General features: G+C 38.3%; 1 protein-coding gene across 12 annotated transcripts in view; it reads left to right on the top strand.

Annotated features, from left to right (window-relative positions):
* The window catches only part of KLF12 (KLF transcription factor 12), a 436,782-nt gene that overhangs the window by 138,709 nt on the left and 270,896 nt on the right, over positions 1–27,177 (top strand). Inside the window, exon 1 of one of the 12 annotated variants that reach the window (XM_053216460.1) lies at positions 16,307–26,982. The exons of the other annotated variants lie outside the window; for them this stretch is intronic. The gene's annotated coding sequence lies outside the window, so the exon portion shown is untranslated. Of the gene's footprint in view, positions 1–16,306; positions 26,983–27,177 lie in introns of those variants that run through there. 12 annotated transcript variants of the gene reach the window in all.

Below are 27,177 nucleotides of genomic sequence, written 5' to 3'. Positions count from 1 at the left end.
GCGTAATCCTGATACCAGCGCCATGTGGCATAGTACTGATTGCTGTCATATGTTGTCCTCTCGCCAGCCCGTCAGCTTTGCTCAGAGGAGGGGGATGATTAGGAAAGTCTTCTCACTTTGGTTCCTTACAGACAGGTGCCACACTAAACTAGAGGGGAAAGAAAAAATCTTGTGAATTTCAACAGTAATCAACTGCTGACCATCACTTTTTGTGTGGCATTTATTTGAGCTTTTCTCAGACTTCAGGCTAGCTGTAATATAAAAATCATAGGTGATACAAAGAAAAGTACAGTATGTTCAACGATCTCCATTTCGTAAGGTTTTTATACTGAACAGGTTTGGTACACAGACATGTGTCTCATAACCCTTGGATAGCTGCACAACACCTGCAGTTTCATATTTTCCTTTCTCCATGGCTCCTGCTCTTGTCAAGTCTGTGTACATCATGCCATGTCTTTTTCTGCCAGCCTACCCTCACAGTTGCTTCCAAATGATTTTCCAGGTTATATGTTTCGTTTAATGTTCCCTTCTTCCCTCGTCGTTGCTAAAATTGCTCCTTTCTAGTATTTGTATCTGGAAGATTTGCAGACACCTAGAGGGAGTATTGATTCACGGATGATACAAGGGAGACTTCTGGTTTTATGGTGATGTTCTTTTTCTTGACCCTAGTATTGCCTACATGGGAGAATTTACTTTGTGAGAATTAATCGTACTGTGTATTTATTTCTGTGTGGATCAGTGAGGTTCTGTTAAAGGGGCTCTGGGTGGTGGAGTGTGGAGGTCCAATCTGTAGTGCTTGTCAATTCCCATTGTGGCTGGTTTCAGTGATTTAATAACCAGCCTGCGAGGATCCTTAAAATTTAACAGTTGGTACTCTTTTAAAAAAAAATGTTTTCTTAACATTTATTTATTGTTGAGAGACAGAGAGAGATAGAGCACAAGCAGGGGAGGAGCAGAGAGAGAGGGAGACACAGAATCCAAAGCAGGCTCCAGGCTCTGAGCTGTCAGCACAGAGCCCGACAAGGGGCTCAAACTCACAGACCGTGAGATTCATGCCCTGAGCTGAAGTCAGCTGCCTGACCAACTGAGCCACCCAGGCACCCCTAACAATTGGTACTCTTGAGCTGGGCATCAACTAACACCAGCACATCATTGATAATTCCATTTGTAAAGTTAATATTATGTGCTCCTTAAGACCAGTGGGGCAGAGGTAGTAAATTTAAATTGTCCTGTCTCATCCCTAGGTAAACATGGAAACCTTCTTCACTCATTATCATGCCAGATGTATTTATCCCTTTTATATGATGTTGATATCCTATCACTTTATGTTTTCATTTGATGGTTATTAAATTTTTATGTTTGAATGGATCAGTATTAACTTTGTGAGTTTATACATTTTGACAGTGTCATTGTTCTGTAACTAATTTTATGACAACTAAAGATGATGGCAAAGAGAATCATTGTGTTGCTACTTACCCTGAGGATAAACTCTGAAAATATCATCTTGATTGACTATAACTTACGTGATTCATTCTAAATGATTGTGCCTCTTAGCTTATAAAAGTCTTATTCAAAAGTCTGTATAGGGGAGGGAGCAATGAGTATTTCACTTAATGTGTTTGTCACAAAGAATTCTTTTTTTTTTTTTAAGTTTATTTATTTATTTTGAGAGAGACAGAATGCAAGCGAGGGAGGGGCAGAGAAAGAGGGAGAATCTCAAGCAGCCTCTGAGCTGTCAGTGCAGAGCCTATGTGGGGCTCAAACTCACAAAACCGTGAGATCATGACCTGAGCTGAAATCAAGAGCCAGACAGACACTTGCCTTAAGCCACCGAGGTGCCCCAAGGATTATTTTTTTCTTATTACTGTTTTTCATATTTTTGATCTGTATTTTCAGTTACAGATGCCTTAGAATGGAGAATACATTGGTGCTTCTTTTTAAGCTTGCTTAAATCGGATGCTGTTAGTTTTAACAAAGTCTGATTCTGGGAGAAAATTGCAGAGTTTGAAAATTTTTATATACTTTAGGTGTATTGACAAGGTCACTATTAAGAGGAAGTTTTAAAATGTCAGCAGTGGAAGAAACATCGCCACTGTCTAATAATTGAAAAGAGATTTGAATGTGGCTCTTAAAACTATATAGTACATTTCTATTTTGCCAGTGGTGATAAAATCTTGCCAAGAGCCACAGAATATCATGTTGTGCCTTTCTGCCTAGGTTCTAATATTTAAATGGCCTAAATAGCATTTGCAGAATTCCTTTTGTGGCCACACCGAGAGTTTTATTTCCAGGAACAGATGAAGATCTTCTCTTTCCTTAGAAAATAGATATATGTGCATGAAGTTTTTTCCTTTACTCAGTTTTTAAGTTCTTTTATTCAGTTTCATTGCACTTGATTTTGTCCCCTTACCATCTGTCATTATTAAACTTCAAATAAATTCAGAAAAGATCTCATCCTCCATTATTTCCTGCTCACCAGTATTTTGGCATAAAATATGGTATATGTGCTCTTGAATGTATTTCAGCAGTTGCTGTCCTTGTGAATGAGGTGGCTTGTTTGTGGACCCATCTCCACAAACCTGGCACTGCTCCATTTGTTTTCCAGCCGCTTCAATATGTTTACCAAGTGCTTCTCAGCTGCTGGTGTAGAGCAGGTGTCCAAAACACGCATGCATATACGTTAGCCCAGCTCATCAGAGTTCACAGTAAAACTTTTGCTCTGTGCCTACCTCTGATGAACAGCTGCTTAAACCATCCAGCATTTGTAGTGGATGACTTTTACTTCTTATATTTGGAAACTGTGAGGACAATAGCAAGCTTTTCTGAGAAAGCCTTAATTTCCTACAAAAAAAGAAGTTTATAACATAGTGATGGGCGTATGTAGCGTGGTTGTTTTAAATTTCTTTTCTGTGACGTTCCGAGGCTCCTTCCTCACACAGGATAGAAGAGATAGCAGCAACCTGGTCTTTATTCCCTGTTGAACTAAGTAGGCATAGTTGCTCAGAAAGCTCCAGGTAATGTAAATGTAAATATGTGGTCAGCACTGGGCTCCTCTACGTGTATGTAGAGTGGCTGCCTGGGCAATAAACGTGGAATAAAATAAACAAACAAAACAAAGAAAAACAAGTCTTGGCTCTGCAGTGATCTGTGTGTATGATCATGGACCAGTGACGTCTTTCTGAATTTTAATTTTCTCAACTGCATACTGGAACTAAGAACACGTGTCCTATGTCAAGAGTTGTTATGGGGGGTACCTAAGTATGACATATTCGTGAAAATGATTTAAAGGATAGAGTTGTAAATGTGAGTGTGGTGCTGATACTCTAATTTCTATAGCAGAAGACAGAGGTTCACAGCTTTGTTGTATGACATCACACCACAAAGGCAAACATTTTCAGAACTGAAATGCCCTCAAAGCTCACTAACTCTTAATGTGTGACTGGTGTGTGATCACCTTCTAGAAGAGTTGGTTGGTTACTTCAACCTCACATTGAGCACACTTTGGAATTTCCTACTGTATGAAGCAGTTAATCTATTTCCAGACATATATAATTATATTTCAAGTTCTTCCTCTTATTGAGCCAAATCAGTAGATTTGATAATGACCAAAACTATTAGTTATATCACATATTTATTAAAATATCATCCTGAATTGGGTCACTGTTTCATCAAATCCTTTCACCTTTGCATGTTTAATTTCTCTTATCTGGGAAATGAGAACAAAATGAATGATATACAAGGATGGGAGAAATATCATGCAATTATTGAAGTAGAATGATGGCTTTATGATTTGAAAAGATGATGCATTGCTCATTTTTAAAACATTAAAGCAGGCAGAGCCCCATCACCTCCTTGCCTCATACCTTTTAACATATGGCAAACATTATTTCTCTGTGTGCATATATACAAGTAAAAGTAAATACAAGAGATGGTTTTACAAAAAATATGGTATTTATTCTTGGTCTTTCTAATGAGTTATTTTTTCAGTCTGCTTCCAATATAGTAGAAGAAATAGAAACTGAATTTATTTTATTTATTGTGTGTATATATATATATATATACATACATATGTGTGTGTGTGTGTGTGTGTGTATATATATATATATATAATTTATTGTCAAATTGGTTTCCATACAACACCCACTGCTCATCCCAATAAATGCCCTTGATGGCCATCACCCACTTGCCCCTCTCCCCCCACCCCCCATCAACTCTCAGTTCTCAGTATTCAAGAGTCTCTTATGGTTTGCCTCCTTCCCTCTTTTTTTTTTCCCTTCCGCTCCCCCCTGGTCCTCTATTAAGTTTCTCAAGATTCACATAAGAGTGAAAACATGATATTTGTCTTTCTCTGCCTGATTTATTTCACTTAGCATAACACTACAGTTCCATCCACGTTGCTATAAATGGCCAGATTTCATTCTTTCTCATTGCCAAGTAGTATTCCATTGTATATATAAACCACATCTTCTTTATCCATTTGTCAATTGATGGACATTTAGGCTCTTTCCACAATTTGGCTATTGTTGAAAGTGGCTACTTTGTTTTGGCTATTGTTGAAATTTGGCTATTGTTGAAATTTGGCTACTATAAACATTGGGGTACAAGTGCTCCTATGCGTCAGCAATCCTGTATCCCTTGGGTAAATTCCTAGCAGTGCTATTGCTGGGTCATAGCGTAGAACTATTTTTAATTTTTTTGAGGAACTTCCACACTATTTTCCAGAGTGACTGCACCATAGAAACTGAACCTAAACTGAAGGAACTTATTAATTTCAAAATAGTGTCCTTTCACCAATGTGATGCTATCACTTGACGAACTTTTTAAAAAAAAATTTATTGAGAGAGCGCACACACGCTTGCACAAGCAGGGGAAGGATTAGGGGCAGAGGGAGAGAGAATCTTAAGTAGGCTCTGTGCTCATACAGGACTTGATTCCATGCCCTGGGATCATGACCTGAGCTGAAATCAAGAGTCAGAAGCTTAATCAGCTGAGCCACCCAGGCACCTCTAGACTCTTAAATATAGAGAACAAACTGGTGCTTGCTGGAGGAAAGGTGGTTGAGGGGGGGATGAGTGAAATAGATGACGGGGATTAAGAGGTACAAACTTCCAGTTATAAGTAAGTCACGGAGATGAAAAGTACAGTACAGGGAATATAGACAATAATATTGTAATAACATTACATAGCGACAGGTGTTAACTATGCTTATCACGGTGAGCACTAAGTAATGAATAGAATGGAATTGTCTGATCAATATGTTGTACACCTGAAACTAATATGTATGTCAGCTATGCTTCAATTAACAAAAAAATTAAGGGGATAAAACCCCTTTCAGTTCTGGGTTTTTTTTTTTTTGTTGTTTTGTTTTTAAATGACTGAATTTAACTTTAAATAGCATCGTTTGACTTTTTGCTAGGAAAAAAATGGGAGAATTGATGACATTACTTTCTACACCCTTTTTCTCTCCTCTTGTTTTACCACCCTTTTAAGATTAAGGTTATTACCATTTTTTTCTTTATTATTAGGGATTATGAACCATAATTATCAAAGCCATTTAGTCTTAATTCTTATTTTTCTCAGAAATATGGAAACATTTCTATCTGGCATTTGGTGTCACCGTGAAGACTGGAGCAAACTGACATCTTACTTGTTCTTGTTTTGGTTTTGTTCAGACGTCTACGGACTATTTTTAGTTTGCTAGAAAGTTCAGTAACTTCATCGATTTTGTCTTAGCTTTTATGATTCTGTGTCGGTTTTTCCTGGATCCTGCCATGAAACTCTGAGAAACAGTCTCTTTTTATATCTTCAGATTTTTAAATTATATTTAAAATATATTTTCTTTTTGTTTTGTTCTCTTTAGTAATCCTGAAAATACATAAAATGTTTCTCCTTGGTTTTTCATATCTGTAGTTTTCATCTTTAACTTTATATTAAAAAATATATATATATGTGTGTGTGTGTATATATATATATATAGATAGATATTATAGTTTATTTATTTATTTTGAGAGAGAGAGAGAGAGAGGCAGGGAGGGGCAGAAAGAGAGAGGGAGAGAGAGAACCCCAAGCAGACTCCGCACAGTCAGTGCAGAGCCTGATGTGGGATGCGATCCCCGAGACCATGACCTGAGCCAAAATCAAGAGTGAGATGTTCAATTGACTGAGCCTCCTAGGCACCTCTTCATCTTTAACTTTTTGATTTCACTTACTGTGTTTTCCCAGGATCCTTTCTTCTTATAATGCGTTCAAATTCTTCATTAATGTTTAGTTCCCGAGGTGGCTTTTTAAACAGCGTCTCTATAGTGTCATCTCTTAGCATTTTATAGCTATCAGCTGATTTTCTCTGTTTTAGTTGTATTTTATCATTCTAACCCTTGTACTACTTCTTGAATTTTTTTTTTTTTTTTTTAATTTCATGGAGTGTTATTTGTCCAAATTCTTCATCTGTTTCCTTGGGTAATTCCCCCTGTTGATGTTTGTCGTTCACTGGCTTTTTACTTATATTTCTCTTTTGCTTTTGACATTTGCTGCTTTTATGCACAGTTCCCTTGTGGCCTGTGGTCATTACCCATCTTTGAATGGGGCCAGCATTTGCTACTGTTGCAGGTAGTGTCATGGGCAAGGTCACCAATAGTTTGGGTATGAGCCAGAGGAGTCCAGATCTTTGACTTGACTTTGTTATTTCATATACTCTTTAAATAAAGCTGTCATTTCCAGAGTCGTCCCTGTTTCCATCGTACAGTAAAGGACTCTTGAGATAAAGGCTCCTGACTGCCTTTCCATTTCAAGTGGACTCACTTCGTGACCGAGCTGGACTTGGTGGAAAAAAAATAATGCTGTCTGTATATTTGCTCTTTTAGTACGACTGTCTCTACTTTCACTGGATAGGCCGTTCATAACTGTGATTTTTACCTTTAGGAAATTCTCTGTTTTGCTCGAGGTCTGAGGGAGGTGTCTGTCAGCTCCCAGGAGCCTCCCAGATTTCACAGTCTTTGATAGCTGTGTTTTATTTGTCAGTCTGGGTTTCTGACTGTTTTTGCTCTCACAGAAGGTGGAGTTTCTTTTTTCATTTTTTCTAAGTTTGCTTTAAAATTTTTCAGTGAGTGTTAAAGGAAGGGTATAAAAAATCCTTAACATTGTCGTTTCTAGTAAGTAATCGTTTATTTTTTATTTTTATTTTTTAATGTTTATTTATTTTTGAGAGAGAGAGACATACACAATGAGTGGGAGAGGGGCAGAGAGAGAGGGAGACACAGAATCCGAAGCAGGCTCCAGGCTCCAGGCTCCAAGCTGTCAGCACAGAGCCCAGTGCGGGGTTCGAACCCAGGAACCATGAGATCATGACCTGAGCCGAAGCTGGCCGCTTAAATGACTGAGCCACCCAGGCGCCCCATCAGTAAGTAATAGTTAGATGCCGTAGAGTTTAAGAGCTTGGCTGTGTCCTCAAGCCTCCTGGTTTTTCACTGTGGCTGTGTCAGGGATTCACCTGGCTTCTATTCTTGATTGTCCTGTGATGTGGAAATGATGATGGTCATGCCTTCTCTGCAAACTGGTTGTGAAGGCTAAAGGAGAAAATTCTTGTGAGGGTTAAATGAGAAGGTTAAATGTGTTTGCGTATTGCTTGGCAATTACTAAGTGTCCATTAAAATGGCTATTTTTATTATTTTAAGCCATGTTAATTGTATTTCGGAAAATTTGCTACTCAGGCCAGTATTTGTATATATTTTTTCCTTTGACTGAAGATCTGTTGGGATGTAGCAGCACACCTGGGGGGTACTGGGTGTCCTACTTAATATTGTCAGCTTCTGGTTTTGGGGTATGACTGAGGACTTCCAAATTATTCCTCTCTGTTGGTAAGGAATAGATACATTGGGCTTTTTCTTGGAAGAAATAAAATTCCTGAAGACATTGGATATGCTGTGGTGGTTGGTTCATGCATAGAATGCGAACACCTCCTCTCCTATTAATCAGGGTTCTCCAGAGAAACAGAACCAACAGGAGGTGTATATATCCTGGATGATATATATGATTTATTATAAGGAATTGACTCGTGATTATGGAGACGGAGAAGTCCCATGATCTGCCATCCATAAGCTGGAGACCCTGGAAACCCAGTGTACAATTCCAGTCTGAGTCCAAGGACCTGAGAAGCAGGGGAGCCAACGGTATAAAAATCCAGGTCCAAAGACTGAAGGCTGGTGTCCTTGCTTAAGCGTGCAAGGACTGGCTCGTCTCTTCCTTCACTTTTTGGTCCTCTCTGGGTCCTCAACCGATTGGGTGATACCCACCCACATTGGGGAGGGCAGGCTACTTACTAAGTTCACTGATTCAAACGCTGATCTCATCCAGAAACACCCTTACAGACACACTAGAAATCATGTTTAACGTGGGCACCCTGTGGCCCAGTCAGGTTGAACAAAATTAATCATCACACCTATCCTGCAGTGTGATTAATCCAGCAGACCTATATTTAGCATTTATTATTTGCTAGATACGGGGCTGCGCATTCAAATTAAATTTAGATTCTGACCTCAAGTCTTCGTCATCTCAGGGACAGGCAGAATAAGTTACTACAATTTGATGTGATTAATGCTATAATATATCTCATGAAACAGAGTTGATGTGGGCCATGGATGGGTTCGCACATGAAGCGACGTTTGGCCTTGAATGACAGTGTCACGTTGACTGGAGGAAATAGGCGCAACCAAGAAAAAGTTACAATCTTATATTTAAAAAAAATTCACAGTAAATATGAAGTATATTTTCTTTTCTTTGGCTGAGCATAGAAGTGCCCTGTACAATTTCCTCTTGCAGTTCATGGTAAATGTGATATTCAGTGATGTCATTAAATATTTTGGCTAGAATCTGGTGAAGCTCATTTTTGTGTCCAAATAATTTTCTCTTTCCTTCTCCTCTGTCTGTCTCTTGCCTCATCTGCTTTCATGCTTTCACTTCTTGCTCACACATTTTCATTCTCTGGACACTCGATTATAGTCATTCTTCTGCTCAGCTTTATGTCATCCTATTTAGAGTACATTATCAAAGTCATTATATGATATATTTTACCAGAAAATTTCAAGACTGATCATAAAAATGATATGAGCATCTTTTAAACATGACCATTTTAGTTAAGCAGTGTTGATTTAATGAGAACGTTATAGTATTAAAGCAACATAGCAATTGATTATTAAAAGCATTTATGGAAGTGTAATATCTATGTGGTTAATTTTATATTATCAACATATGTGCATTAAAAAAAAAAAAAAGTAACCTCCTTTCCCTCCCCTAAGCTGATGTTAGCTAAGAATTAATTTCTCACTCTTCTCTAAAGGGACTTTTGTTTAATAAAATCATGAATAATTATTGACTCTACAATGAGTGCAGTTCTTTGTCTTATACATAATTTAGTCCGTCAGGATACCTTACAGCCTAATGGAAGTAGAACTCACAGAGATTCCAATTTGGAAGTCCATTGATTATTAACATTCAGCATGCTTTGTTTTCCTGAATTAGTTCTGGTACCAAATTCGGTATCAGTCATGGTTTGATCAGGGAAATGGGGCCATGGGAATGGTACAGAATATGGGATTTAGCATCTGGATTTGACCTCATCCAGTTGTAGCAACCACTTAAGCATGATGTATATGGTTGCTGTTGCTTCTGTCTATTTGGTGATAGACCTGGAGTCTGCAGGGCAGGAAGGAAGGATGAGCAGGAGAGTGAGGGCACACTGGAGGATGAGCAGACCCCACGTAGATTCTTCATTGTGGACAAGCTTCCAACCTTGGGGATGCTGCAGACTGGAGGAGAAGCTGGCACCCCGCCGCGAGTTACACACATCATGGCCTGGTAATCAGATGAGCTGATGGAGAGATCTTGCGGGAGCTGCGGCAATATGGGCAGACTTGCCCTGGACCTGCAAGGTGCGGCAGCACACCAGCGACCGTGTGTGTGAGTTGTGCCTGCATCTGGAGCTCGCTATTGACCTTCTGCGTGTGAACTGGATGTGACTGCCGCTGCACTTCTCCCTTCTGTGTCTCAGCAGGCCGCCCTGCTAACCCAGGGGCTGGGGCATCGTGGGGGGAAGGGAGTGCTGGGAAGTGCCCGTCGAGCTCAGCTAAGTTGTGGCCATTCAGATCCGCTGTCTCCCATTGCTTCTCTCCCTTCTCACATGCTGGTCTCCTTCCTCACCTGCCCTCCACCTGGAGATCATAGATCATACACCTTTTGAGTTCTGCACTCGTTGTGATCCTGCTGGTTCCGTCTGAGGACCTGAAGCCCTGTCCCTGGGATGCAGCCTTGTCATGGAGATGAAGGCCCACACAGAGAAGGCTCATCTGCTCTGGAAAACCACCTGCCCGGGCTCACTGTTCTCCAGATTCGCTCATCTGGTGAAAGAGTGCAGGATCAATTGTGGCCTTGTGTGGTCCTTGACACAGTTGTTAGTGTCACTAGTGGCTGAGACTCTGCTAGATTTTGACTGTCCGTCTATAATGCGATAGACTGATTGGGCTCAGGCCAGGGCCCTGAGGCTGCAGGGAGCTGCAGTGGAGAGCGCAGGAAAGATAAAACATAGCACAAGAAAAAAAGGGCGGGGGGCTGATTTATTTTTCTGCCTGGTAGAAACATGTGAGTTGTCTTGACATCGAGGGCTTATCCAGGTACCGAAGGTTGGAGCAAGATTGCGAGTGTGAGTGATATGAAAAGTTGGTATTCAGTGTATGAATGAATACACTGTACAGCAGTAGGTTAGAGGCTAGGTGGGGGGGGGGGCAGTAGCTGGCGGTCACCATGTCTGGGGATGGTTAATAAGGAGGTGGGCGTTAATTCAGACCAGGAGGCACTAATAATACAGGAGGGAGATACAGTGTGGGTTGTTGGAGGGCAAAGGGCTGCAGCCTGCCATTTCCGAAGTACAGGCAAGCTGGTGGTGCCCCAGGCAACTTCTCTGCAACAGAGCTGGCCTGGCAAGTGGTTTCCATCCCACCTGTCACCTCTCATATCCTGGTGAGATTTCCTGGAGGTCTGTGTTGAGCCCCAGCACAGGACTAGCAAATCCTGTACAATAAAGGAGCAGTTGATGAAGTGAGTGAAAGTAGAGAACTAGCCTCTGATTGGATTCAGAGAGAAAAAGAAAAGCTTTTGAAAACGACCTGCCTTAAATTCCTAGAACTTCATCTATAACCCCAGAAACGCTCTGACTCTATTTTGCGACTTTGAGCGAATTCAGAAGTAGAATTCTAAACAGAGAATAAGAACAATTAGATTGCTGAAAAAAGTTCAGTTACTTGTGGGGATAGACCAGTTTATATTTACACATGTATGCCGTGTGTGTGTGTGTGTGTGTGTGTGTGTGTGTGTGTGTGTGTGTGAGAGAGAGAGAGAGAGGGGGGGGGGAAGGAGGGAGAGATTGATTCTAGTTTATGGGTAGACTCTTGGTAGATTATTCTGAGTTTTAACTTAAAAATTTTAATTTAATCATTCGATTACTTTTACACTGAATTGCAAATGTAATTCCTATTTCTTAAACACCAGGATCCTATGAATGAAGATATTTTACCTGGTTATTTCCATTGTAGCCTCTGTTTTTTCCAGTGGCGACCACTTCTGGGGATTAATGTTGCCAAACTATAGATAGGAAGGACAGAAAATGTTACCTGTAGAATGTATCATATTTGTGCTTGGAAATTCCTCTCTTCCCCATCATACCCTCATCCTAAGACGGAGAAAGTGGTAGAAAGAGGTGGGAGTGTGGCTGCTGGCCAGATTTGTTATTGGTGACTGTGACAGCGTTTATCTGTCTCTGAAATGCTGAGGGACTTACGGAAGGTTGCGCAGCAGTTAGTAGGAAGGCTGCATCAGTCTAAACTCTGTATTGTAACATTTATTTGTACATCATTTCTAAAAGTGCCGCTTAAAGTGAACGGCCCCAGTAGGGAGATGATTGTAGAGATGGTCCTTGTGAAGCTGTCTGCTTGGGAAGAAGAGAGACTGATTGCAGGTACAGGAAGGGAAGCAACACTTTTTTTTTTTTTTTCTCTTTTAGGCAATTAAATGATAGATTTACATTTCTAAGTTCTGGTTTCACAACAGGACTTGAATACATCTTAAATGCTCACTTGTCTAACTGGATAATTACCACAGCCCCACCTTACCTCTCCTCTCTCTGCACAGAGTTTGAAGAAAATTGGGATATCAGTCAGATATTTGTGGGTGGAGCTGGCATGCACTTTGGCAATTGTGCAGCCCACTGCTGGCCAGTTGGGCGCACATAATCCAGGGGAGGCAAAGAGGCAGAAAAGGCTATGAGATTTCTGTTGCGGCTAAGAGGGAGACAAACTCCTTTTCCCCGGTTCTAATCAATTATACAAAAGCTGTTTGTTTTTTGTTCTGCCAGAAACCATGCATGTGGTTGTAACGCAGGAATTTAATTATAGTGGAAAAGTCTCTAATGCTTTATGAGTGAGAAATTGAATCTCAACCGTACTTTGCCTTTAACTGTCGAATCGAGGTACAGCTAGAGCCCCAGCAGTTGCTCTTTCCACATTGAAATAATGTTGGCCGGGTGAGAGCAAGACCAGGTGGGAGGTGGGACCAGTGGGCTAGCTCATTGTCATTCTTCTTCTGTCATCTCAGTCTTGTTAAGTAGTCCAGGGTGGCATGGCTGTACTTCAAGGAGATGATAATATTGTTGGCATCAACAGCAGCTTCCTTTTAGCTTTTCTTCTTAAATAATGCTGAAAATCTCAAACATATATCTTGGAAATGTAGAAATTTGGAGTTGGACAGTACTATAAGAATTATCTCATTCAACTGGATAACGCATAGGAGGAAAAAGATCAGTAAAAATGAAGTTACTTGCTCAAGGTTACCTAGCCCATTATGGACTGGGAGGTTTGGGAGAAAGAAAGGCAGAAAGGGAACATGGTTATTTGCAATTCACAGGTTCAAAAATCCAGTTGAAGCAAGTACTTTTGCCCGTTTCTGAATTTTAAAGCCAAAGGTGCCAGGTACATATCTTTTTAGTGAACGTCTAAATAAACGGATGGGTGGAGTGTGCATGAGAACCGAAGAAAGAATGTGAGAGGGAACATGAGAATGGATTTCTCTGATACTTTTTTCCTTCTTTGAAGAAAGTGTTAGAGTTGTGATCATGTGCGATGGAAGAGAAAGACAGAGGGGATCCTGAAAAATTGAGAAATGGGTCACACGAAACCTGAAACGTGTCTCTAGTCAGTGGTGGCCGAGGAAAAGGTCTGGTTTACAGACTGGAAAATGGTGGCAAGAGAAGGATTTTCATAATCACACTGATGTTATGGTAGAGATATTCTGAATTCACCGCTTAGGCTATGGTTAAATATAAAAGTACAAAAATATTACTCCTCTGTACTAAATATATGTATGATTATTAATCTCTGCATTTGTGATAGCTCAATACTTTTATCTTGAGGCAGCTAGCAACATAGCCCATTTGTTGGACAATGCACCTTTTTTTCTTTTAGTTTGGTTAGTTGAGTGTTCTGAGGATTTCTCTTCTACCCTCTACTTCTTATGCTTTCAGTAAGTTTCAATTCTTGCGTTAAAACCATTGCTTGAGTTATAGGATGACTATATAGTCTTAATAAAGCAAATTCTAGCCAACTGGGTCAATTTTTTTCATAATCAATGATTTTGAAAATTCTCATTTAATCACTTAGAATTTTTTCTAGTTGAAAAAGTAAGGGTAGATACTTTCTTGAAGTTATTAAGTATTTGATAGATATAAAAGAATATATGTAATCGATATATTTTATAAGACATGTAACGAAGAGAAACCCAACTTGAGAAATAGAATGTTCCCTATGTTTAAAGACTCGTTTCAGTCTTAGACATGAACATGATCCTGAATTTTGTACTATAATTTCTTTGCTTTTTATCAATATTAAGTATATGTCGATGAGCTATATAGTGTTTACTTTTGTTTGTTTTGGAACAGCGTGTAAGTAGTGACGTACTATTTATGTTCTTTTCTGATTTGCTTATGCTATGCAAAATTTTTGGTTTCGATAGTCATGCATGCATACTGGTGAGATTACTGATTTCCACAGCTGAAAAGAATTTTATCTTGCAAACCGAAGACATCAGTCTTTTCCTTAGTCAACCACACCTTCCAAACCTGGCTTATAAGAAGCTAAAAGGCAAAAGTCTGGGAATTATCTTCATCCCTGGCTCTATTTCTAATATGAATGATACAGAAGCATTGTCAGTTGAAGAGTTTTGCACATTTCTAGGTCATGCCTATACCAGGGGCTTTACATGTATTTTGATAGGCCCACATCCTGGGTTTGGAAGGCAACTGTAAAAAGTGTAGCAAGTAGAGATGGCTGATTGCCCACCAAGGAAGGGAAAAGGAAGACTAGCTGGTGCCTTTCTTCCCTCCTTTCCTGGGTGTACCTTCGGTATTCCTGGATTGAGGAGAAATAATAACTGTGATGGAGACTTCGGCAGCAGCCTTGTTACACAGTTTTCCAAGGGTCCAAAATAATTTCGCTTCATACCTTGAGAAAATTTTAATTTCTTCTTCCTCCAGGATTTATAAATCCCTACAAAAATGTGTATTTGCTGTATATTACATATATATGCGGTAAGAATATATATATGTATACATATATATATACACATATATATATTCTTACATGTACACCCAAAACACTAGGTTTTATTAGTTTCACCAGATTTTAAGAAAAAAATCATGAAAGCTTCAAATTTGAGTAAAGTGATTCTTTTTACTTCAAAAAAAAAATATGTACCATACTTTATCCCTTCTCTAGCAGTAGGAATTTCTATTCTTTCCACCTTTTTGATATGTATTTTGTTACTTTTTTTTTTTTTTTTAGAAAAAGTGTCGTTGACACACAAAGTGACATTAGGTTGAGGTGTACAACATAGTGATTCAATAACTCAGTACGTTATTGTTATGCTCACGACAAGTGCAGGCCCTGTATATTACTGTTGCAGTATCATGGACTGTATTCCTTGTGCTGTGTCTTTTATTCCTGTGACTTATTCCATAACTGGAAGCCAGTATCTCCCTCTCCCCTTCACCCATTTTGCCCATCCTGTCACCTCCCTGCTTCTGGCAACCATCAGTTTGTTCTCTACATTTATAGGTCTAATTCTGCTTTTTGTTTATTCTTTTTATCCCCGCATGTGAGTGAAGTCATAGGGTCTTTCTCAGTCTGAATTATTTCACTTAGTGTAGTACCCTCTAGGTCCATTCATGTTGTCTCAAATGGCAGGATCTCCTCCTTTTTATGGCAGCACAATTTTCCATTGTGTGCGTATACCACATCTTATCCATTCATCTATCAGTGGACACTTAGGTTGCTTGCATATCTTGGCTATTGTAAATAATGCTGCAGTAAACACAGGGGTTAGCATACATCTTTTCGAATTAATGTTTTCATTTTCATTGGGTACATAGTAGTGGAATTAATGCATCATATTGTATTTCTGTTTTTAATTTTTTAAGGAACCTCCATACTGTTTTCCATGGTGGCAAGTACCAACTCAAAGTCCCACTGACAGTGCATGAAAGTTCTCTTTTCTCCAATTTTTTGGTGTAAAGATCCTGTTAGATTTCCACAGCTGCCATAACAAAATAGCACAGACTGAGTGGCCTTAACAGAAATGTGTTTTCTTCTCTGGGGGCTAGAAGTCCCATATAAGGTGTGATGGAGTTGATTTCTCCTGAGGCCTTTTTTCTTGACTCATACTTGGCCGCCTTCTCCCTGGACTATTCATTGGATCTTTCCTTTATATACCTCTGTGTCCTAATGTCTCCTAAGGACATCAGTCGTGTTGCCTTAGGACTCACCCATTTTACCTCATTTTACATTAATTACCTCTTTAAAGGTTCTGTCTCCAAATACAGTCACATTGTGAGGTACTGTGACTTCACCATGAGAATTTTGGGGGGACACAACTAAGCCCCTAACAAGGATGTTCACAGTTGTCCATTAATTATACACACACACACACATAAATATTTTTTTTAATGTTTACTTATTTTGAGAGTATGAGCAGGGGAGGGGCAGAGAGAAAGGAAGTCGTAGAATCCAAAGCAGGCTCCAGGCTCTGAGCTGTCAGCACAGAGCCGGATGCAGGGCTTGAACTCAAGAACCGTGAGATTATAACCTGAGCCAAAGTCAGATGCTTAACCAACTGAGCCACCCAGGCGCCCCATATATATATTACTAATAATACTAAAGTTTTATTTATTTTTGAGAGAACATGAACAGGGTAGGGGCAGGGGGTGGGGAACAGAGATTCCAAAGGAGGCCCTGTGTTGACAGCAACAAGCCCCGTTTGGGGCTTGAACTCACAAACTGCAAGATCATGACCTGAGCTGAGATCGGATGCTCAGTCTACTGAACCACCCAGGCACTCCCTATTATATTTTTAATGTTGTTTCTGTACTTTTATCTCCCTTTTCATTTTATTTATTTCACAATGATTATTTTTACTTTCTTCTTTTTTTATTTCCTTTGGTAAGTCTTGCCAGGAATTTATCAGCTTTTGAAAGAGCTCCTTTTTATTAGTTGTTTCTTTCTATTGTGTTCTTGTTCTACAGTTTGTTAATTTTTTATTTGTTTTTATTTTTCTTAAAATTTCTTTGTGTTTATTCTCACATTCTTGTCTTACAGATTTAGTTGCTGAGCTAATTAATTTTCAACATTTTTATACTTGAGACATTTCAGTGTATAATTTCATTATATCATTTGGTCCTATTTATTTTCTGTATTCCATTCTAATTTCTTCTAGAATCATGAATTATTTAGAAGTTTGAATTTCTAAATGTACTCATAGTTATTTTTTAGTTACTAGTTACATAATTATTTTTTAGTGTTACTTCATTGTGTTGTATTTATAGCGTGTTGTTTACTTGATCATAATTCTGTATGGTCTTGCTATATGGCCTCATTCAAGAACAGTTTTTTGTAAATGCTTTGTATGTGTTTGAAAAGAATGTATGTTTTCTTATTGTTGGGTACATCATTTTATGTTTGTCCAGTAAATAAAGCTTTTTAATTATTTTGCTCAAAATCTCTCTGACCTTACTGATTTTTGCTTGGCTAATCTATCCATGAGTGAAAGATTCAGTTGAAATCTCTAATTAAAATCATGGCTCTGTCAGTTTCTTGTTATTTCTGTTTATTTTGGCTTTATGTATTTTGAACTATGTTAAGTAGGTGTGAATACTCATTTAGAATTGTAATATTCCTAGAAAACTGACCCTATGTCTCATTACGTAGTGATCTTTCTTTTTTTTATAACCCATTTTGCCCGAATGCCTCTTTTGTTGGAATTTAATATACATACTCCAACCACTTAGTTACTTGTAGCGTTATAAGGATGTGATTCAATTTCACTTTAAATGCCCGCAGATTCTTTGAAAGATTGCAAGCAGGAAATTCACATGGTCAAGAGTTGTGAAAAAATAACACGGGCTTCTGTATGGGAAATGAATTTGAAAGTTGCAAAAAACGAGTCAGTGAGGCTATTGTAGGGCAGCATGAGATGGTGGTGGCTTGGCTTGGAGTGGTCACACCTGAGATGGAGTTAGAACGAAGTTCTGTTTCATTGGAAGACTTGAGGGCTATTGGTGAATGGGTGTGAAAGGCGATAGAATGTGTGAAGCTCCATTTTCTACCTTGAGCCACTGTTTCCTTGAAATGATCATTTACGAGGCTTGAAGTGATAGGCATGCTTCTAAGTTCGTACCTGTGGAATTTATTTTTCTAAAATATATTGATACTCTCTGAAACAGTTTTCATCCTTGCTGCTTTGGGGGGATAAGCTTAACACCATATGGGTATGCTGTGAAAGAGCTTTTCTAAACAGTCCTATCCGTAAACTTTTTTTTTTTTTTTTTTTTTTTTTTTTTTTTAATGATTCACTGTGTGCCGTGCACAGTGCCAGTTTTTCTGGTCTTCCAGCAGCGAATATGGTGAGAGTAGGATGTGATGGCACCGAGTTTAGTAGTAAATGCGGACCAACACAAAGGCATTTATCAATACAGAGTGAGAAGAGCTTTGTTGGTCAGGGAAGTATGTGGTTCTGTGACAGCACAGAGCAGGGGCACTCGACCTAGATTTACTCGGGTAATTATTGTGAAGACTTCCCAATGAAAATAAAGCATGTGGTTCAACTCATTTACTGTGAAAACAGAGAACTTTTGAAGAGGTTTACGGAAGAAATTGGCATGATCAGATTTGCATTTTAATGAACTCCTGAGGGTATGATCAATGGGTTGGAGTGAGAAATAAGGGAAGACCACCAGATAAGGGCTGATGATGATGCCATCTTGAAGTTGGTCTAGGCTTGTCTGTGGGGATGGAGAAACTGGATGGACTTGAAGGAAATTTAGGAGATAAAGTCATGAAGATTTAGTTATTCAGTATATATGGTGTTGAAGAAAATAAGGCCGTAAGAAATGATATAAAGGTGCAGCATGGGCCACTGGGGGCGGCGGGGTGGTGCTACCAGGAAGACCAAGTTTGCAAAATACAATGAGATCTTTTTAACCCATGAGATTGGCATTTCCTAGGAGATACCCAAGGGGATTTTCCAGCAGATGTATTTGAGCCTGTTGCTCAGGAGAGAGTTCCAGGATGGAAACTTAGGACGTCGGGCTATATTGATAGGCTCGAAGCTGTCAGAGTAAGATTTCATTCTTTTTTATGACTGAGTAATATTCCATTGTATATTTATGCCACATCTTCTTTATCCATTTATCAGTTGATAGACACTTGGGCTGTTTCTGTATCTTGGCTATTGTAAATAATGGCTGCTATAAACATCGGGTGCATGTATCCCTTTGAATTTGTGTTTTGGTATTCTTTCAGTAAATACCAAGTGCTATGATTGCTGTATCACAGCGTAGTTCCATTTTTAATTTCTTGAGGAACCTACAAACTATTTTATACAGTGGCTGCACTAGTTTGCATTCCCACCAACAGTGCACAAGTGTTCCTTTTTCTCCACATCCTTGCCAAAACCTGTTGTTTCTTGTATTGTTGATTTTAGCCATTCTGACAGATGTAGTTTTGATTTGCATTTCCCTGATGATAAGTGATGATAAACATCTTTTCATGTGTGTGTTGGCCATCTGGATGTCTTCTTCAGAGAAATGTCTGTTTATGTTTTATACCCATTTTTTAATTGGATTATTTGGTTTTGGGGGGGGCATAGAGTTTTTTATTTTCTTTATGCATTTTGGATACTAACCTTTTTATTTTCTTTTCTAATTTTTATTTAGATTCTAGTTAGTTAACATACAGTGCAATATTGGTTTCAGGAGTAGAATTCAGTGATTCATCACTTACGTATAACACCCAGTGCTCAACATAACAAGTGTCCTCTTTAATACCCATCACCCATTTAGCCCATCCACCATTCACCTCCCTCCATCAATCCTCAGTTTGTTCTCTATCTTTAAGAGTCTCTCATGGTTTGTTTCCCTCTCTCTTTTTTTCCCCCTCCCAAACGTTAATCTGTTTTCTTAAATTCTACATGAGTGAAATCATATGGTATTTGTCTTTCTCTGACTGATTTCACTTAGCATAATACATTCTTTTAGCTCCATCCATGCCATTGCAAATGGCAAGATTTCATTTTGTTTGATGACTGAGTAATATTCTATTGCGTGTGTATGTGTGTGTATGTTTGTGTATTAGTTGCCGTGGCCAAGGTCAAAGAGGGTGCAGCTTATGTTCTCCCCTAGGATTTTGATGGTTTCCTGTCTCACATTTAGGTCTTTCATCTATTTTGAATTTATTTTTGTGTATAGTGCAAGAAAGTGATTCACTTTAATTCTTCTGTGTGTTGCTGCCCAGTTTTCCCAACACCAGTTGTTGAAGAGACTGTTTTCCATTGGATATTCTTTTCTGCTTTGTCAAAGATTAGTTGGCCATAGATTTGTGTGTCCATTTCTGAGTTTTCTGTTCTGTTCCATTGATCTATGTGTCTGTTGTTGCACCAGTACCATACTGTCTTGATGACTACAGCATTGTAATACAGCTCAGTGTCCAGAACTGTGATGCTTCCAGGTTTTGGGTTTTTTGTTTGTTTTTTGTTTTTTGTTTTTTCCTTTTTCAGGATTGCTTTGGCTTTTTGGGGTCTTTTTTGGTTCCATACAAATTTTACAATTGCTTGTTCTAGCTGTGTAAAAATGCTGGCGGTATTTTAATGTGGATTTTATTAAATGTGTAGCTTGTTTTGGGTAGTATAGTCATTTTAACAATGTTTGTTCTTCCAATCCACGAGCATGGATTTCCATTTCTTTGTGTGTGTGCTCTTCAGTTTCTTTCATAAGTATCTATTGTTTTCAGCGTATAGATCTTTTACCTCTTTGGTTAAGTTTATTTCTAGTTGTCTGATTGTTTTTGGTGCAATTGCAGATGGGATTGATTCCTTGATTTCTTTTTTCTGCTGCTTTGTTATTGGTGTATAGAAATGCGGCAGATTTCTGTGCATTGATTTTATATTCTGTGACTTTGCTAAATTTATGTGGATACTAACCATTTGTTGGACATGTTATTTGCAAGTATGTTCTCCCATTCCGTAGTTGCCTTTTAGTTTTGTTGTTTCCTTCACTGTGCAGAAGCTTTTTATTTTGATATAGTCCCAATGATTTATTTTCGCTTTTGTTTCCCTTGCCTCCCACATCTAGAAAAAAGTTGCTATGGTCTGTGTCAAAGAGGTTACTGCCTATGTTCTCTAGGATTTTTACAGTTTCAGGTCTCACATTTAGGTCTTTAACCCATCTGAATTTATTTTTGTGTAGGGTGTAAGAAAGTGGTCCAGTTTCTTTCTTTTGCATATTGCTATTCAGTTTAATGAAAATAAATTTTAGATATATTGTATTTATACTTGCCAGATTTCAAATATTAACCAAAAATTGAGGGTGAAAAATAGATAAACTTTTATCTTTTTAAATTTTCTGTATACATTTTTATTAGGATAAAGGAACTTCTGGAGTTACAAGGTTATTTTTGTATTACATACTAAATAGGTAGTTGATTCGAATTTTAGATTTTTAGATGAAAATACTTGTTTCACTAATGGAAGAACTAATTTTTTTTAATGGGCATACAGTGAATTTCCAGTAGAAAATTCATTTCTTGAGTTTCAAGATTTTCTTTTACTGAATGACTGAACAGTTAGCAAATTTATTGGTTATGTAGAACTCTCTACCTGGTCCTCTGGAGGAGAAGACCTGCACTGTGTTCTTAAAGTTCATTGAGTAATAATGTAGCTAAAGATTTAAATTGGTTTGATGTACATCTTGGTTCTTTTCCATGGCTTTTCATTGAGCTATTTCTTATAATTTATCTCCTGGTCAACTAGATTTCATTGTCAAGTGATTTTCAGAAAATATCATATCCTGCATTCCCTAAGATATTTTATACTTGAGCATATTAATTGACTACTTTTATACTCTAAGATCAGATTGATTTAATAAAACAATTGGATCGTACTTTTCTTCAGAAGTTTCTGGTAACTTAGTACCAAAGTAGTCTTTTTGCCACAACTTCTATATTAATGATTATGTTTGGCTAGATTCCATTGAATATTTTGTCAAGGACTCATGGATGCTGTATTCCTTAACCTGTTGCTTGTCTAAATATCTGTTTGTTTTATATTTTAAAGATATTTTGCTTTGTTGTAAAATTCTCAGGTTCTTCCTCAGATATCTATAGATTACTTCTTTGTCTTCTGGCATTGAGTATTCCTCACAGAACAAGGAAACTGGTCTGATTTCCCCCTTGTTAGTAAACTGCTCGTTTCTGCCTGAACACCTGCAGAGTTTTTTTTTTCTTTAGCTTGAAGTTCAGTGACCTAAGGACGTAACTTCTTTTGGATCGTTCTGTATCAATTTTTCCTGGAACACTGTCTGTTATTTCAATCTGTTCTTCCTTCATGTTAGGGAAAATTCATACTACTATTATTTGAAATATTTTTTCTAGCCAGTTTTTGGGTCCTTTTTACAGGATCAGCATTTTCCAGTTTGTTCTTTATGCCTCTTCTGTTTTCTCCATTAAGAAAAATGTATTTGTCTTCCTTTGTGTTCACTGGATTAATTAAACCTTTATTTTTCTACATCAGTATTTAAATTTTTTTAGCTATATCTCCTCATTTTTAAGCATGTTTCCTTATTCCATTGCTGTTTTTCTTCTATTTATTAGTACTAAATTGATAATTTTTTGGTCTTCAGTACATTTGGATCACTCTGCAACACCTTTAAAATTTTTTTCTATTGTTTTGTCATTTCATCTTTGAGTCCTTTCCCACTCGTAATCATTTTTTGAAGTGCTCCCATGTGAAGCTTTTTGTTTTTAGGTTGTGTGTTCTTTAGGAATGAGAGCTTTTTTTTCTCCGTTGCATGCTTGTTTCCTTTCTTTCCTCTCTTTTCATTTTCTCCTTCTTTACTTCCATTTATCCTGTGATAGGTTTTTACGTTTTATTTACTCTTGTCCTGTTAGTAGATATTCTATTTGCTAGGATACAGTATTGGTTAGTTTTTCTTCCCTTCTTTCTTACAGTTGAGACCTATCTGTTTTCACTTGGATTTTACTCTTTGCTTATTTTTGTTTTTTCGAGATGGGGAGAGTGAGAGCTAGAGCAAGCGAGAGAGTGAGAGAGTGAGCAGGGGAGAGGGGCAGAGGAAGAGAGAGTCTTAAGCAGGCTCCACACTCAGTGCAGAGCCCGATGAAGGGCTTAATCCCACAACCCTGGGATCGTGACCTCAGCCGAAATCAAGAGTCGGACCCTCAACGGGCTGAGCCACCCAGGTGCCCCCTGGTTTTTACATTTTGAGAATTAGTTATTGTCAGTTCCATTTTGCTATCATTCAAGGTTAGCAGTGGCATGGGGCTTATTCTGGGGAAGTGGAGGAGGAAAGGGCTTGGCTGAATTGTCAAGCTGTATCAAAGTGTCCTCCCCCTTTTTGGCCATATGCGGACAATGATGCCCTTTCAAAGGAGCACTCAGGGATAAAACCACCTTACAAAGGCATGCAAACTATTTCTGCACCTTTCAGCCGAGTGCCATGAAGCTACTCCTCAGGGAGCTTCGTGATATTTTGTTTCCTACTGTGGCTTCCCTCTTTACACACATGAGCCCTGTTGCATAGATTTTAACATAATAAAGAACTGAAATTTTCTCCATAGGATCATTATTTTAAATATTTAAGGTTGTACTTCGGGGCCAGTAGGAACATCTTCTATGTTAAATAACAAGGCCATTTGACATATTTTCTGGAGCAAACCATATATGGAAATAGTAAACAGGCTTTCCATTTCTCTTTTTTGTATATCTTTCCATCTCTCTTCCCGTTGTCAACACAGAAGCACCTTCCTATAAAGTGTATATCATTTTAAGTAATCTCTCACTGGGCATCCAGATTTTCTGTTGTCCTTGATGTTTTCGTTTAAAAAGATGTAGTATTTGTAAAATCCATGCATGAATTCATTGTGTCCAGTGCCTTGTGGAAACATACTCTTTACTTCACTGTATTTATCTCACACAAGGGGAATAGTTCTTTTTTGGTACTGATATAAATCCACTTCTCACATGGGCAAAACATACACACTCGTCAGTGTCCTCCTGGTGATTCATTAAGTCTTGAGGGTGCAGAAGGGCAGTGGTGGGTCACACTAGGGCAGGATTTTAGCCAGGAGTCTGTCACCTTGGATCGATCTACCAGTTACCGGTTTCATTTATGTTTGAAGTTGCTCTACCGTAGCTGTGATTACTGTGGATTCCATCTGAGACATACAAGATGATAACAGTAAACTGAAATTTATAAAGTTTACAAGTATCTCCAAATTAACCTTGACGTCCAGTGTATTATGTTATGTTTAAATGCTATTGGTGCTATACTTCTTTTGAGACGGCAGTAGAATCTTAAGGAAATTGTCAGTTACAGGTGTCAAAGACTGATTATCTGTGTCTGAGGAACTATGTGTTCTAAGTGATTATTATTAATCAATTGCACTGCTAATTTTATTGATTGGATTAATTATAGGAAGTCAGACTTTGAAGACTGTTTTAAAGACATTCCATGATTCTTTAGTGGAACATTCACAGTGAAAATGTGTCAGGATAATGGGAAAAGTTTCATTTATTGTCAGCATTCCTTATCCTGATATGCTGAAAACTCACAATGTTTGAACAGGCTTAAAATTCTCATGCAATAATTATGTTATCTTTAACAGGTGGCTGTGATTTTATATACTCATGCATATTAACTTTTCTTTCCTTCTTTTTTCCAAAGTATTCCAGCATTTTAAGGTTTTCTTTGCCATTATAACTTAGCATTTATTTTCCTGAGAGTCTTTTTGTACCATTCTCTTTGATTTGGTAAACCTTCATTGATTGTGTAATATGAGAAATGGGATTGTTTAGCCAGTGTAATTGTGCAAGCCGTTAATTTGTGAGTGGAAAACAAACTGGCAAACAAACAAAAACTGTTAAAATCTCTGTCAATTCAGGTAAGAAAAAATCTTTTAGCTCTGTTTTTTCATAGTTCCTATTACTATCATGAATGCAGTATTTTCATTAGCATCAGTAGTTATACACAAGATCTGCTGGAAAAATGGTGGTAATGAAACCTGTCTAGCCACAGTTAATTAAGGAGTTTTCTTGTTTGAGCCTCAGGAGAAATATTCACCATGCATTTCTTAAAACATGACCTTAAAGAAACCAGCTTCCTCCTTACAATTTAGTAACTTTTCTTGTCTTGAGGGATATCTTCACGGAGGTGGAACTAAACTGGAAAAGGGTGATGTAGCCCAGATAAATTATATATGCATTACATCGTTGCCTAAGAACAGGGGTCAATAGTTCTCTTGTCTGTTAGAGTATATAATTGTGCCTGCATTAGATGCTGGCAGCTTATCAGAGGCTCAGGCTGGCGTTTGGTCTCGGTTTATTTTATTAAGGAAGTGCATGTATTTGGATTTCATTATGTCTCTCCCCCAAATTATTAACTTCAGTATAAAACTCTTAAATGTGTTTGCAGTTGATTACTTATTAAAAGATTCTGGCAAGTGAAGGGTTTAATTTATAATGTCTAACTTCTTGACTCCTTGCTTGACTGCATCTTTTTTTTTTTTTGGCATCTATTTTTATTGATATATTAACATATTTCTTAAAATAGCCCAGTTTTTTTTTATCCCTTGCCAAGTTCTGATAACTTTCTCATTTTGTGGTATTTATGTTTATAATATTTTACCATTTGTAGTTGGTATAAATTTAACTTTGAAAACCCCTAACAATTCTTTTGTTTTTTTAAGGGTACCCTCCCAGTTGATATTAACAATTTTTTTTTTTTGCAGCTTATATAATATTGTTTAAAAAACATTCTCTGCCCTTCTGCTACTTCCAGCCCTTGATGTAACCCACTGAAAATGGGTACTTTTGACAGCATCTGTACTGGGAAATGCTTTCCAAATTAAACATTTGTTAGAACACACAGTTTATTTGGATGCATCTAAGATCCTAAATATTTGATTCAGCTGCCAGTATGTGCTTTATTGGCTAATGTTTCTAGAGTGTTTCCACATTTTTATAGGCTAGCGGCCAAGTTGTCCCAACAGTCTGGTACCTCTTGGGGAGTTGAAGTGGTTGTGGACATGGGGAGGTGCTGGCACTAGGATGCTCCTGTGTGTAGTCTGTTGGCATGTTAGAACTCACAGAAGTTGACCAATGTATAGATGCTAATGAGCTTCCTTAGTCTGTCCAGAGTGACATGAGGAAGCCCACTCAGATCCCCGGTGACATTGATTCAAGGAAATCAGAACTGTTAGAGCAACTTAGTCATGTTGGACCTAAGGTCATCAAGAAGTTTAGTACAACTGAGATCTAAACTGTCATTATTGTACAAAGATATATTATGGTTAAAAAAATACTGTGTAGTGCTTATGGTGTATAAAGCACATTCTTCAGTGTCTTCTCATTTAATCAATTAAAAAAATACTTGGGAGGTAGATGTGTTATATCTATTTTACAGATAAGAAATCACACAAGCTGGAAATGCTGGTCTGTGGGTTTAAATCCTCATCATTGAATTCTACCTTCTGTGTTCTCTCACGGTCCTACATGGGAAATAAGGCATGGCCAATGGAAGATGGACCGACCTAATGTGACACAAAATTGCACCCAGTGTATATCAGATTAATGACCTAGGAACTCTGCTTGAGGTACCAGCATCAGAAGGTCAATCAGCAACAAGGATTTGCTGATCCTAACTAAGCACTATGGAATTATAAAGTTTTGATTAAATGAGATCTGAAACTACAAGTAGGTGTCTATACAATGAGAACAAAAAGTGGATAAGTGAAGATGCACATTTGCACATTGTCTACCAATAGGTAGACATAAGTATGTTTCCTCTGTGTGTGTGTATATGTGGCATTAAAAGGAAAAAGATTGGACGGTCGCCCTTTGAGGAAGATTTTGAGAATGGTATATGTTAATTAACTGAGACCAGTTGCAAAGGCTTCCGTTCCTCAAATGCAGAGTGCTTTTTATAGATGTGCTTGGTGGCAAGCAATATGCTGGGGTCTGGGGGATACAAAGGTAACTAATACATAGGGCTCAGCCCTGAGGAGGAATTTATAATCTAGCAAACACAGTAGAGGAAATGACTCCTTCAGTTTGGCAAGGGGAGTGAGTTGTCTCTCCTTAGAATTCATGTGTTGAAACCCTAACCCCCAGTGTGACAGTATTTGCAGGTGGGGCCATTAGGAGGTAATTAGATCATGAGGCTGGAACCCTGATGTTGAGATTAGTGCCCTTAGTAGAAGAGACGTGAGAGATTTCTCTCCTCAAGTGACAACACAGCAAGAAGAAGCCATCTGCAAGTAGAGAAGAGAGGCGTCACCAGGAACTAAATAGACCAGCACCTTGATCTTGGACTTCTCAGCCTGCAAAATTGTGAGAAACCAATTTCTGTTGTTTATCTCACCCAGTGTATGGTATTTGGTATAGTAGCATGAGCTGATTAATATAGTAGAGACAGAGGAGTCTTCACAGACCCATGTTTGGATGAGGATTTGAAGGATGAGTAGGAGTTCTGCCACCAAATAAGGAGGAAGGGGGTATTCCTCCCAAGATAAACCAAGTGTGGGT

The sequence above is a fragment of the Acinonyx jubatus genome, chromosome A1 (genome assembly GCF_027475565.1).
Source record: "Acinonyx jubatus isolate Ajub_Pintada_27869175 chromosome A1, VMU_Ajub_asm_v1.0, whole genome shotgun sequence".
Classification (NCBI taxonomy): Eukaryota; Metazoa; Chordata; class Mammalia; order Carnivora; family Felidae; genus Acinonyx; species Acinonyx jubatus.
The sequence above is the reverse complement of the archived record's forward strand: the minus strand, read 5'-3'. Positions and strand labels throughout refer to the sequence as shown.